Source organism: Salminus brasiliensis, chromosome 5 (assembly GCF_030463535.1).
Source record: "Salminus brasiliensis chromosome 5, fSalBra1.hap2, whole genome shotgun sequence".
Taxonomy (NCBI): domain Eukaryota; kingdom Metazoa; phylum Chordata; class Actinopteri; order Characiformes; family Bryconidae; genus Salminus; species Salminus brasiliensis.
This window is the reverse complement of record NC_132882.1, coordinates 5,402,828-5,415,522: the sequence shown is the minus strand read 5'-3', so window position 1 is coordinate 5,415,522 and position 12,695 is coordinate 5,402,828. Positions and strand designations below refer to the sequence as shown.

The 12,695-nt window shown below is 44.8% G+C and overlaps 1 protein-coding gene across 2 annotated transcripts in view; it reads right to left on the bottom strand.

Moving 5' to 3' along the window:
• gpr158a (G protein-coupled receptor 158a) overlaps positions 1-12,695 on the bottom strand; it is a 125,470-nt gene that overhangs the window by 87,020 nt on the left and 25,755 nt on the right. The gene's annotated exons all lie outside the window — the stretch shown is intronic.

The following is a 12,695-nucleotide window of genomic DNA, read 5'->3' as shown; positions in this document are numbered from 1 at the left end:
AGGTCATTCACAAAAACATCTATTAGCGTTCTGGGCTCTCCTCTGAGAGCAGTCTGGCTAACCGCCAGTTATGGTAATTATAGGGATGGACAGGTTTAATTCTTTCAGCGTTGAGGGTGAGTCTGTGCCAGCCGTGAGGTAAACAAACGGATGGTTCCCTGCTGTAGATGCAGCGTTCAATTAATCTTCCCCAGTTTTCTGTTTGAGGCCTTTTATTAGAAGCCTGTCAGACCACCGTTTATCTGTAAGACTGCAATGATGCAACCAACCAACCAACCAAACAAACAAATGAAAAAACAGTTAAGAACTGATCGTTACGGCTCAATCTTGTTAAACACGGCCTCAACAGAGCTGATAACACACGTTTTTGTGAGGTACTGTCGGCTGCATCGATGCGTTTGACATTGCTTTCCGTCCTTGGGGTTTACTGCTGGTGCTTTGAGAGGGGGGGGGGGTGCTATGCAAAACAAGCAATGAATCAATAGTCCCTACAATTAGCTTAGCATTGTACTGCTCACAAGAGGTGGGGAATAGAGCCCTACACTCTGGGTGGTCATTCAGACCAACATCCAAGATGTGATTCAGCCACCATCAGGCAATTATGCTCTTTTCTGCTGACAAGTATTTTAATATGGCCGAGGCCAGCTGCTGCTGCTGGGCTGTCTGTGATGGAGCAGATGAACTGGCTCTCTGTGAATGAAGATGAATGGCCCGAGTGCTGTTAGTGACGTGCAGCAACAGCAAAAGCAAATGCATGGCATTCACCACCACCCTCGCACACAGCTGCAGGACGAATGAGCGCTTAGGGAAAAATTCCACAACATTGATCATGAAAAAAATGCTAATGTGGGTTTTTATTGGCTACATATGAATTGCTTATAATGCTCTGTATGGCTGATATGCAAGGAAGGGGTCATTCTGACAGACTGCAAATAGGCCTGGGCGGTATAACGGTAATTCTGTATACTGTGGTGTTTCGAAAATGTCCATGTGTCTAATGTGTCAAATTTCTGTTCTAGTAATGGCCAAATAAGCTCATTCCACCATGTGTATTTAGGAGACATGGGTGCTGTGGGACTAACTGGCACCACAAAGTGGTGAGGTCACGCTCTGAAAACAGGTGGAAACCTGTCTCATGAACCAGTCTTGGCTGAACACAGTAGAAAACACTCCTAAGACCATTCCCTCGTCTCTGCGCTCTCAGATATGAGGCTTAATCCTCTAAACAGGTGTGATCTGAGCCTCAGGTAGCTGGAGCACGGCCTGTGCTGTGGGGTTTTGCCTGCTAGCTAACTCATCTAAGGCCTAGACAGCCGGCTACGAGTCCAAAACCCAGCAGAACCGGTCTCTCATTTCTCCAGTCACCAGTCGCTCGACTTGGCTCTCAGACACCAGTTTAATGGTCAGCACTCGTGTCGGGGTCAGCAGTTAGTCAGCAGCAGCTGCTCTGGGCCGTCTGAGACTCTAGCTGAGCTAGTTGAGCTAGCTCGATCATTAGTCAGCAGTCGCTCGAGACGTTCTCGTCTAGACGTCTATAAGTGGGGTTTCAGTCAGACAGACCTGAATGTGTTCTGTGCTGAGGAGACTGTTATCCTGCTAACTAAGCTAATGCTAACCAGCTTCTCTCTCCTGATCCAGAGCAGTTTTAGATTTGTAGTGGTCAGATTGATGGTCGTCAGTCATCCAGAACATCACGGTTGGGGTCTGGGCGAAATATCTCTTAGATTCAGTGTTTATCTGGTTTTAATGTTTTGGCTGATTGTACATCTGCCATTCTGAGGATACAAAAGTTTTTAAGATTGTGACAAAACACTTATTGACTTCTTCAGACGCTGGCTCGCCATCTGTTTCAGGGCTGGGAGAGTTTTTGGGCAGATGAAGTGAAGTGTGGGCTCGGCGCTGTGGGCTTTGTTTGGCAGCTCTGTAAGCTGGAGCTCCGGCGCTCGTCCCACGGCTGAGTGACTACAGAGTCTGAGTGAGCGGGGTGATCACTCAAACTCACACACTCCACTTTCGCCCTGCACCAGAGCCAAAGCACAGGAAGCCTGAGCAATGGAAGGATGGCCGGAGACAGGCATGAAACACACACACACACACACACACACACAGGTAAAACTGCTGTGTACACACTGTAAACTCTCTAATTAACAGCAACTGAGCTCAAATCAGCTACCCCAGGGCTATTTTGCTGCTTCAGTTAGATCTAAATGGGGGGAAATGTGCCTACAAGGGGTTCTTCAAGGGTTCTTTGGTAAAGATAATGGATCTATATAGAATCCTGACACCTCGGTGGAGCATTTGGATGCACATGTAGTTCTTTATCTTGTTAAATGGTTCACATATGAGGAGACCCTCTTCTAGATAGCTTCTGTAGCACCAAGGGAGGTCAAAGTGTCAAAGAAGGGGGTTTGGCCTTCTAGTACAAGGTGAAAGCACCTGAACTTCAGTTCTCAGAGTTTTCAGAGCTCTCCCCAATTCCCTAATATTGCTTAACATATGGCCTTGCACTTCTGCCACACTGCTATCTCTATTCCCTATTGGCCCTGGTTCATGACCTTGGCTAAAGCTAAAGAAGGAGAATCAGCTTGGACCAGACTGTGCATTCTTTGACCTTTTGTACGCTCACCCAACAAAAAAATCTCAAAGATACACTATATGGACAAAGGTATTGGGACACCTGCTCATTGTCAATGTTACTTCTGAAATCAAGAGTATTAAAAAAAATTGATACCGCTTTTGTTGGAGTAACTGCCTCTACTGGGCATTGCTGTGAGAATTTGATTGCGTTCAGCAACAAGAGCATTAGTGAGTCGGGATGTTGGATGATCACCACGACACCTCATCATCCTGAACTCCCCGACTTATCCTAAAAGTATTGGATGGAGCACCACCATCCATCATACCAGAGAACACAGTTCTTCCACTGCTTCACAGCTCAGTGCTGGGGGGCTTTATACCCCTCTACTAGCCCACGCCTGGCTTCATTAGGCAGCATGGTCGGTTCTGATTTCAGGTTGGCTTTAAGGCCAGAGGTCAGAAAACTCATTTTTACTGATTGACAGACGCAATTTCTGCAGCGAGCCTCCATCACTCATTAAAAGAAACACATACACACACCAGAGCAATTGGATGGCATTGCTGGATTATGGCCATGTGAGTGCGTGGCGAGGCTGGTTGTCATATATTGTGTGTGGCAGCCGTAGTCGGCTAAATCAGAGTGATTCACTGGCTCTTTGGCTCGCAACACCTGCCTTCCGGTTACAGGTTTCTCAGCCTGAACGTTCCTTATCCTGCTCCATCTGGAGACAAACACCAAGTTTCCACACACAGTACAGTGAGCAATATGGCAAAATATTAATTTTTTCAGAGGTTTGCAAACAAGTTAGACAAAGCGAGCCAGAAAAACACTGGTGACATGGTGCAGAAATCTATGCCACACAAGTACTTCCTATTGGCACCATGCTTAATGCCAGGCGTGGGCTAGAGGCAGAGGCGTTACTTTAAGTGGGCTTTTGAATTATTTTGGTGGGCAACAACAGTTTCTTGGGCAAAATAATCACAGATACTGCATCCAGTTTCTTTAGTAGGGTCCAGGGCCTTTAACCCTATGCTACAACAGAAGAGAATACGCAGGGTCAGGCAGCTGCCCATTGAGAGCTGGTCGATTTACAGTGAGAAACTGAGTAACTTCACCCATGCTTTTAACACCATCCCTGTTCTTTTCAATCTGAGTTTGACCCAGTAACTGCGCTGGGATTTCTGCTATACAGGCAGGTGAACAGTTTGACCAATGGCTGCATGTAGCTGCAGGTACATGTAGACCAATAGAGGCGGTGAGAAGGCGGGACTTAAACAGGTGTGTTTAAAGCTGTATACATTCAGTGAGTGGAGACTGTGGAAACAAATGCAAATCCCAGACGTTTTACATCATTTAGAAATCCTGACCGGACGCATTTTTCTCATTCTGGAAAGAGGACATGTCCAGGAAGACGAGGACGTCTGCTCACCCTACCCAACAAGCCAACTTTACTGACTTCACAAGACTACCAACATATTAGACCCAAATGTACGAGAAGTTTAACACACAGATACACACAGGTTTAGCAGCTCACTTGGTGGTTCTGTGATAATGAAAAGGCGGAGCACTGACTAAACACACCCACACATTTAAAACGGCCAATAGGAACGCAGTGCATTTTTGATGACCAATAACAAAATTCAAGAAAACATAAAACCTTTAACAGAACGTTGGGGAGTTGGGGGTGAGGTGGAGTAGTGACCATTCAACATCATGACCTCACTTATGCTCTTGTCCCTGAATGCAATCAAATCCTCACAGCAATTTTTCCTTCAAAATCTAATAGAAAGTCTTCTTCCCTGGACAGTAGAGACAATTACTCCAACAAAAGCAGGATCAACTTATTTGAACATCCTTGATTTCAGAAGAAACAATGAATGGGCAGGTGTCCCAATACTTTTGTCCACACAGATCTACATCTTTACCACCAGTCTCTTAAAACCAGTCCTTTTAGAAGGGCACAAGAGTAAGACTTTGAGACACTTTGACGAGAACCAAACTGTGAGGTTCTAGACATTGACTGGGTCAAAACATCTCCAAAACATCAGGTATCGGTATGCAGTGGTCAGTACCTACCGAAAGCCAAAAGTGCTCCAAAGAAGGACGAAAAAAAGAAAAAAGGTGTGTGTGTGTATATATATATTTTTTTTGTATTAAAAAACAATAATAAAATGATTATATAATTGTATATATAAATATATATTATTATCTATAAATATAAATTATTAATAATTGATAATAATAATAATAATTATTATTAAACTACTTTTTACTGTGCATAAACATGCAACAGTAGCATGAGCCAGTTGTTAAGTCATATAAAATACTTTGTATATATTTATAATATTTATATTTATATTTATTTCTCTCTCTCACTTGCTCTCTCTCTCTCGCTCTCGCTCTCTCTTTCGATGCACTAATAATCCTTTCTCGTCATTCCTCATTCATTTACACAGTGGCTCTATAAATAGAGCTGCTATGATGGTGGAAGGACAGAGAGGGCAGGAAAACATGAATGAGGCCGAGAGACAGAACAGGATCCGTGTCTGATGATGCTGACGCAGGCTGAATTAGAGCTCGGCCGCGATGCTAAATTACTAACTGTGGCTGCCGCTCCCCCAGAGGGAGCGAGAACAACAGAGCACGGCTTTTCAAACTGACTAAGAACATGTGCAATCAAATGGCCATTGCTGTAATAATGACTGGCACGGTGAGTCACTAATCTGTGCGTAAGCAGCCGCTGTGTAGATCCTGTTGTTCAGAGTGATTTACGTTAGCCCTGTGGTTCTCGGCCCCGGTCCTTGAGCGCTCTTGCAGTTTTCCTATTTGTCCTGCTCTGACTCACCTGATTCCTCTTACAGGGTCATCACAGAACTTCGAGACGGTTCACGGAAGGATAGCGGAAACCAGAACCAGAAACAAATTAGGGTATTTTGCTAGGACGAAAAATGCAGCTCCTATACTATATGGACAAAAGTATTTGGACACCTTCTCATTCAGTCTTTCTTCTGGGTGTATTCCTGCTTTTGTTGGAGAAACTGTTTCTACAGTCCAGGGAAGAAGGTTTTCTACTAGATTTAGGAGCACTGCTGTCAGGTCAGGATGCTGGATGACGACCACCCCATCTCATTCCCAACTTCCAAAAGTATTGGATGGAGCATTGACCATCATTCCAGGGAACACAGTTCTTCCACTGCTTCACAACTCAATGCTGGGGGGGCTTTATGCCCCTCTAGCCCATGGCTGGCATAAGGCATGGTGCTAATAGGTGCATGTTTATCTGCCCTAGAGAGTCCTATTCTTTTGGCAAGAGTCCCACAGGGGTCTATTTTAGGGCCTATTAAACTGTTGTAAACTATAAAAGTAAGTTTTAAGGGGTTAATTGTGTTCATTTAATGGTGATTAGATTTGTCAAAAATAATAAGAGTCCCCATTATAGCGGAATATAAATAAATAATAATACATATATTATCACCTGCTGCTGTGATAGATCACTTTTTATCAACTTAAGTTCCTGTAAACATGACATACATATCTATTTGCTATTTATGGCCTGTAGGCCTCACTGACTTGAGCTCACTAGACTCATTTCTGAGTAAAAGCATAATGAATGGATTAATTTGACTAAAACCAATACTCTGATAAAACACATTTCTGCACTAGCCTAACAACAATATTTGTTTTAAAATGTTTTAGTTTAGTTTTTTTCAATTTTAATTAAAAAAATTTTAATTGTGGCATAAAATAAAATCGATACAGACAGCAGCTTTTCACTTACTGAAAGATCCACAAACTAGCAAAGAGTGAAGACGTCTGCAGTAAAGGCCTGGCAAAACCTCTCAAGGGAGAAAAACCTCCCTGGTTTTGAATGTGGTGATGCCTGTGGGTTCTAGACTTCTTATTCTGTGTCAAAAAGTCTATGTCACATCACTGTGTTTTATGATTACTCTGATTGAAAACAATAGTAATAGCAATTAATTACTGATCTAAACTGTAATCACTGCCAGTGAGCTGCCACACCATGTGGAAAACTGGGGGTTGATTTCCAGTCTGGGTGACTATGCTGCGCTGCACCAAAACGAGTCCTTATACCATAATATAAATGTAAAAGTAATAAATTAGCAATCCAAATTGTGCTCTGAATGAATTAATTGCACTTGCTTGCTTGGAAAAAAAAACATAGTTCATCCTGCAAGTAAAAGAAGCCTCATGGCTTTCTTATATATTGAAAGCCATTATATATGATATCTTATATATACATGGTAGCTCACATAAAACTCAATCAATTTACTTTCTGTCACCACTAGGGGACCTGTGGTGTTATACAGGTGAAGGACAGAATACCTCAGTGGCATTCGAGGTCTTTAAGTAGTCAGAAATCTGAGCCCCCTCCCCCCTAGCCCCCCGTAGCCAAGGCTTTAGTGGCATCATAGTATTTTACAGTCAAAAATAGTACTGTGTATTAATGTACACTATATAGCAGTGGAAGAACTGTGTTCTCTGGTATGATGGTTGGTGCTCCATCCAATAATTTGGGGATGAGTTGGGGAGTTGGGGATGATGAGGTGGAGTGGTGATCATCCAACATCAAATCATCTCCTTCTTCTCCTGGACAGTAGAGACTGTTACTCCAACAAAAGCAGGATTAACTCTTTTTAATATGTTTGATTTAAAAAGAAACGAGGAATGAGCAGGTGTCCCAATACTTTTGTCCACTTTTGCAGTATGTAATAAAGTGCTGGGAGAATGTATTTCCAGGCACAGAACGTCTGGGTTTATGGTTTTACAGTGGATTACAGCAGTGGTGAGGATGATAATGGGACACGTACACGAAGGAAGAAGACGAAACAGAGTGAGTCAGCAGGACCAGCTCAGTTTTTGAGTGACTCTGAAAATAGCTTTTCTATTTCTGAAAAAAAGGGTGCGGGTGGGGGAGGTCAGCCATTTTGTGTGTGTGTGTGTGTGTGGATGATATTTGGGCTTTGTTTATATTCTCATCTCTTCACTTGTGGCAGTCTGGCTCTCAGGCCTGCCTCCAGGCCATCTGCCTCACAGTGTTCTGGGCTCAGTGTCATGAAGAGACAGAAAGAACGTGAGGCTTATGTCATTACACACACTTTCTTACACTTTACGCACTTCTTATACGTAATACATAATGTCCTATATGTACACTGCATGGACAAAAGTATTTGGACACATCTCTTGATCATTGGATTCAGGCGTTTTATTTATTAAATAAAGCCCCTAGTCCTGTAGTCTGCCTTTCTACACACTAGTGAAACAATGGGAGGTTCTAAAGAGCTCACTGAACTCCAGCGTGGTTCTGTATGTAATAGGAGCCACCGCTGCACCAACAACAAAAAGAAGTCAGCTGGTGAAATTTCCTCCCTCCTAGATCTTCCTCCATCAGCTGTGAGTGGTGTTATTATTGAACAGTGGAAGAGAGCAGCTCAGCCACCGAGTGTTCATGCCATGGGTTTCCATGGTCGAGCAGCTGCATGCAAGCTTTACATCAACAGTAATGCCAAGCTTAGAATGGAGTGGTGTAAAGCACACCCTCAATGGACCTTGGATCAGTAGAAGTGTGTTCTGTGGAGTCAGGAATCACGCTTCTCTATCCAGCAGTCTGATGGACGAGTCTGGGTTTGACGAATACCAGGAGAACATTGCCTGCCTGATTGCACTGTGTCAGCTGTAAAGTTTGGTGGAGGAGGGATAATGCTGTGGGGTTGTTTTGCAGGGGTTGGCCTGTAGGCCCAAAATCCTAATGCTTCAGCATTCCAAGACATTTTCTGGAAACAGTCTGGGGAAGGACCTTTTCTGTTCCTGCATGACTGACAGTGGCCCCAGTACACTGGTAACCCTGGTGTGGTCTGCACACAACCTTGACCTCAACCCCACTGAATACCTTTGGGAAGAACTTGAGTGGAGATTGCGAGCCAGGCCCTCTCATCCAAAACATAGTGTCTGACCTCACAAATGCTCTTCTGGATGATTGGGCACAATCTCACACTCCAAAGTCTTGTAGGAAAGCCTTACCACAGGGCTGGAAGCTGCTAGTGGGGCAGACAACGCTCCAATAAAGCCTATGGATTTAGAATGAGATGTCATAAAAGCTCCTGTAGGTGTAATGTATGGGTGTCCACATACTTTTGTCCTGTATATACACATATTTCTTTACCTACTAATCACGGCTATATGTATGATGTATTATGCATTTTTGTCTAATAACTAGGATGTTCATATATGTATGCTACATATATATATATAATATGGACCTACTGGCCCTTTAAAAGTCTTCTGTACTACATGAACAACCCTCTATGACCGTGCATATGCAAACTCCTGCACTGAGCTGTGGCTCTGTGATAAATCTCTGCAGCCTTGCTGTTTGTGCTGTTGGTTCTAGATATCTCAGTAAACTGATTTAGTGATGTGTGCGCCGGGGATAACGAGAGAATCACGGCTCATTTGCATATGAAGAGGCCTCCAGCACAATGAGACCGCTTTATCACGTTACAACACAGCTGCACAAAATCCCGATTACACTGCAGTCCTGAGCTCTATTTATACCCACCACCAGTAAGGGAAGGCCCTGTTAACCAATCCTCCCCCCAACCCCCCCAACCACCACCACCCTGGCATCCAGGGCCACACTACAACTGATCTGAACCAGACAGACTGGGACACTTATTCCAAACTGTGAGCTACTTACAGCAGAGCTCAATTACACATAGGAAGCAGATAAATGCAGTAAGGTGGGCTACAGGTTTTGTGGGCTACTGATTATCTAGTGAACAGTCAGTTCTTGAAGGTGAGGTGCTGGAGGCAGGGACTATGGGCCAGCGTAAGAATCTAAGCCACTTTGAGAAGAGCTAATCTGTGATGTTCTAGTCAACTGGGTCAGAACATCCCCAGAACATCAGGCAGGTCTGGTGGGGTGTTCCTGGTATGCAGTCGTCAGTGTATAGCAAAAGTGCTACCAGTGAAGCAGCGACAGGGTGACGGACACCTAAGGCTCATTGATGTGAACCATGAAGGCCCACCTTACAACTTGCAGGACTTAAAGGATGTCCTGCTAACGTCTTGGAGCAGGACACAGTAGGACCACTTCAGAGGTCTTGTGGAGTCCATGCCTCGAATGAGGCGGCACAAGGGGGGACCTACTCAAGATTAGGCACTAGGTGGTACTAATGTTATGGCTGATCAGTGTCAATGTTTTGGCATATTTTGAGTTGAGTGAATTTCTAATGTTTCCCTAAAATATACACTATATGAGCAAATGCTCACTCATTTATCACTGTCTCTACTGTCTAGGGAAGGGACAGCAGTATGCAGGTATTAGGCATGGTGCCAGTTCATGCTTATCTGCTTCAAGGAGTCCTATTCTATTGGCAGCGCTTCTCTACAGGGACTAGACAGGCATTTGTACATCGGTGTCAGCAATAGGTGCAACTTAAAGTAGCTGAATGCATTCATTAGAAGGAGTGTCCACAAACATTTGGACACACATTGTATGTACCAGTATTGCGTGATTATGGGCTATGTGCTCTAACTAACAGAGGAAAAGTAGAGATGTGAGCTGTTGGATGTTTGCACAGCTGTAGTTATAGGTTATGGATATGGATCTATCGGTCCATTCATCATGAAATATGGACGACATCTAAAAAACAACAGCCAGGTTCAGACAATGTCAAGAAGTCAAAAAGCGGCAATAATGGGGATACAAGGTTTTTCCATGACACTGACGAAATACTAAGAGCATATGGGCTGCTGAGAACTACTCTCGGGTGACATTTATGATCTGCACATCTTACAGTGAAGCAATTTGTCCCAACCCAACCGCTCCACGGACGATGCCATCACCACCACCCTTCATCTCTCCCTTACCCACCTGGAGAAGAAGGACACCTACGTCAGAATGCTGTTCATAGACTTCAGTTCAGCATTCAACACCATCATCCCACAGAACCTCACGAGGAAGTTAAGCCTGCTGGGCCTCAACACCCCCCTCTGCAACTGGATCCTGGACTTCCTGACAGGAAGGCCCCAGTTAGTCCGGTTCGGGGACAGCAGCTCCAGCACCATCACCATGAACACTGGGGCACCTCAGGGCAGTGTACTGAGTCCTCTGCTGTTCACCCTGCTGACTCATGACTGTGTTGCGAAACACAGTTCTAACAGCATCATAAAGTTCGCCGATGATACAACTGTGCTGGGTCTCATCAGCAAAGGCGACGAGTCAGCATACAGAGAGGAGGTGCAGCAGCTGACAGACTGGTGTACAGTCAACAACCTTCACTGGAATGTAGAGAAGACCAAGGAAATGGTTGTTGACTTCAGGAAATCAAGACCGGACCACTCTCCGCTTAACATCAACGGCTCCTCTGTGGAGATCGTTAAGAGCACCAAGTTCCTTGGTGTCCACCTAGCGGAGAACCTCACCTGGTCCCTGAACACCAGCTCTACAGCCAAGAAAGCCCAACAGCGTCTCTACTTCCTCCGGAAGCTGAGAAAGGCCCGTCTCCCTCCACCCATCCTCACCCTCTTCTATAGGGGAACCATAGAGAGCATCCTAAGCAGCTGCATCACTGCCTGGTTTGGGACCTGCACAGCCTCTGACCGCAAGTCCCTCCAACGCATTGTGAGGACAGCTGAGAAGATCATCGGAGTCTCTCTCCCCTCCGTCATGGACATTTACACCACCCGCTGCATCCGCAAAGCAACCAGCATTGTGGATGACTCCACCCACCCTTCACACAGTCTGTTCTCCCTCCTGCCATCAGGAAGAAGGTACCGCAGCATCCGGTCCAACACGACCAGACTCTGCAACAGCTTCTTCCCCCAAGCCATCAGACTCCTCAACACAACTCAACTCCTGAACTGATATCTTACACTCTCCCTCTCTCTCTCTCTCTCTCTCTCTCTCTCCCTCTCTCTCTCTTTCCAACCATTTACCCCAGATAACATGGGAAGCATTTTTTGCACAAGCATTTGCACTGATAACTTTACTACCTCACTGGACTCTATTTATCGCACATTGCACAACTTGCACACTACCGTCATTATTTATTATCCTCTGTCTGTACTGTGTTGTGTTGTCTGTCCGCACTTGTTTGTTTGTGTTGCACTTGTGTCTTGTATGCACTGTCTATGTTGCACCATGGTCCTGGAGGAACGTTGTTTCGTTTCACTGTGTACTCTGTATGTAGTTGAAATGACAATAAACCCACTTGACTTGACTTGACTTGACTTACAGTAAACATATGCCCAATCAAGTGTTTCCAAACTTTTGACTGGCTCTGTATATTCAATGTTAAAAGGCCAGTGATACACCCCTCTGTGTCTATCAGGGAGACGGTGCAGACAAAGACCATGGTTAATTATTCAGGGAGATCACTGCAGCCCATTACATCACATACATTATAAAAGACCCCCGGCTCGGCCCGGCCCAGCTAAGCCCGGCCCACTCTGAAGGCCTCCCATCTTAATAATCATCCCACCAACACCAGCTTAACCAGAGTCCAGATGACCCGCCTCCAGTAAATTAAGGACACCTTATCCTTACATAAGGATACCTCTTTACCATGTTTCTCATGGTAAGTGAGTACTCATTGGCCAAATTATCAGAAACACCTGCCATAAGTGCACTATGTGAGTGTACAATTGCTGACTGTAGTCCATTGGCTGCTGCTGCTCAATATACTGTACCGATCCCATTTAACAGAATGGGACCACCATCCAGGATAGGTGCTTTAGTAGACGGGCTACAGTCTTCACCTGTGCATCAGCAAATGTAGCCCTATTATAGCGATCATTAGGCGAGCCGCCAACCGTGCACCACGTAGCATGATTCAGGGGGCGTGTCAGTGTGTGTTTGCTATCGTAACAATGGGAAATGTTCGCCTGGCGCGGCTCGAACCCCACAAAAGGCGTGTACTGAGTCTCTTAATTAATCATGGGTGTGTTTTTTTTGGGGCGTAACGTGCAGTAATAAACCAATCAGCGTGTCTCTCGCCGTATTGTTGATGTAAAAGTGTGCCAGGATGGTCAACAACAGCATTCTAAAGAGCACCAAACATACACTATATGGACAAAAGTATTGGGACACCTGCTA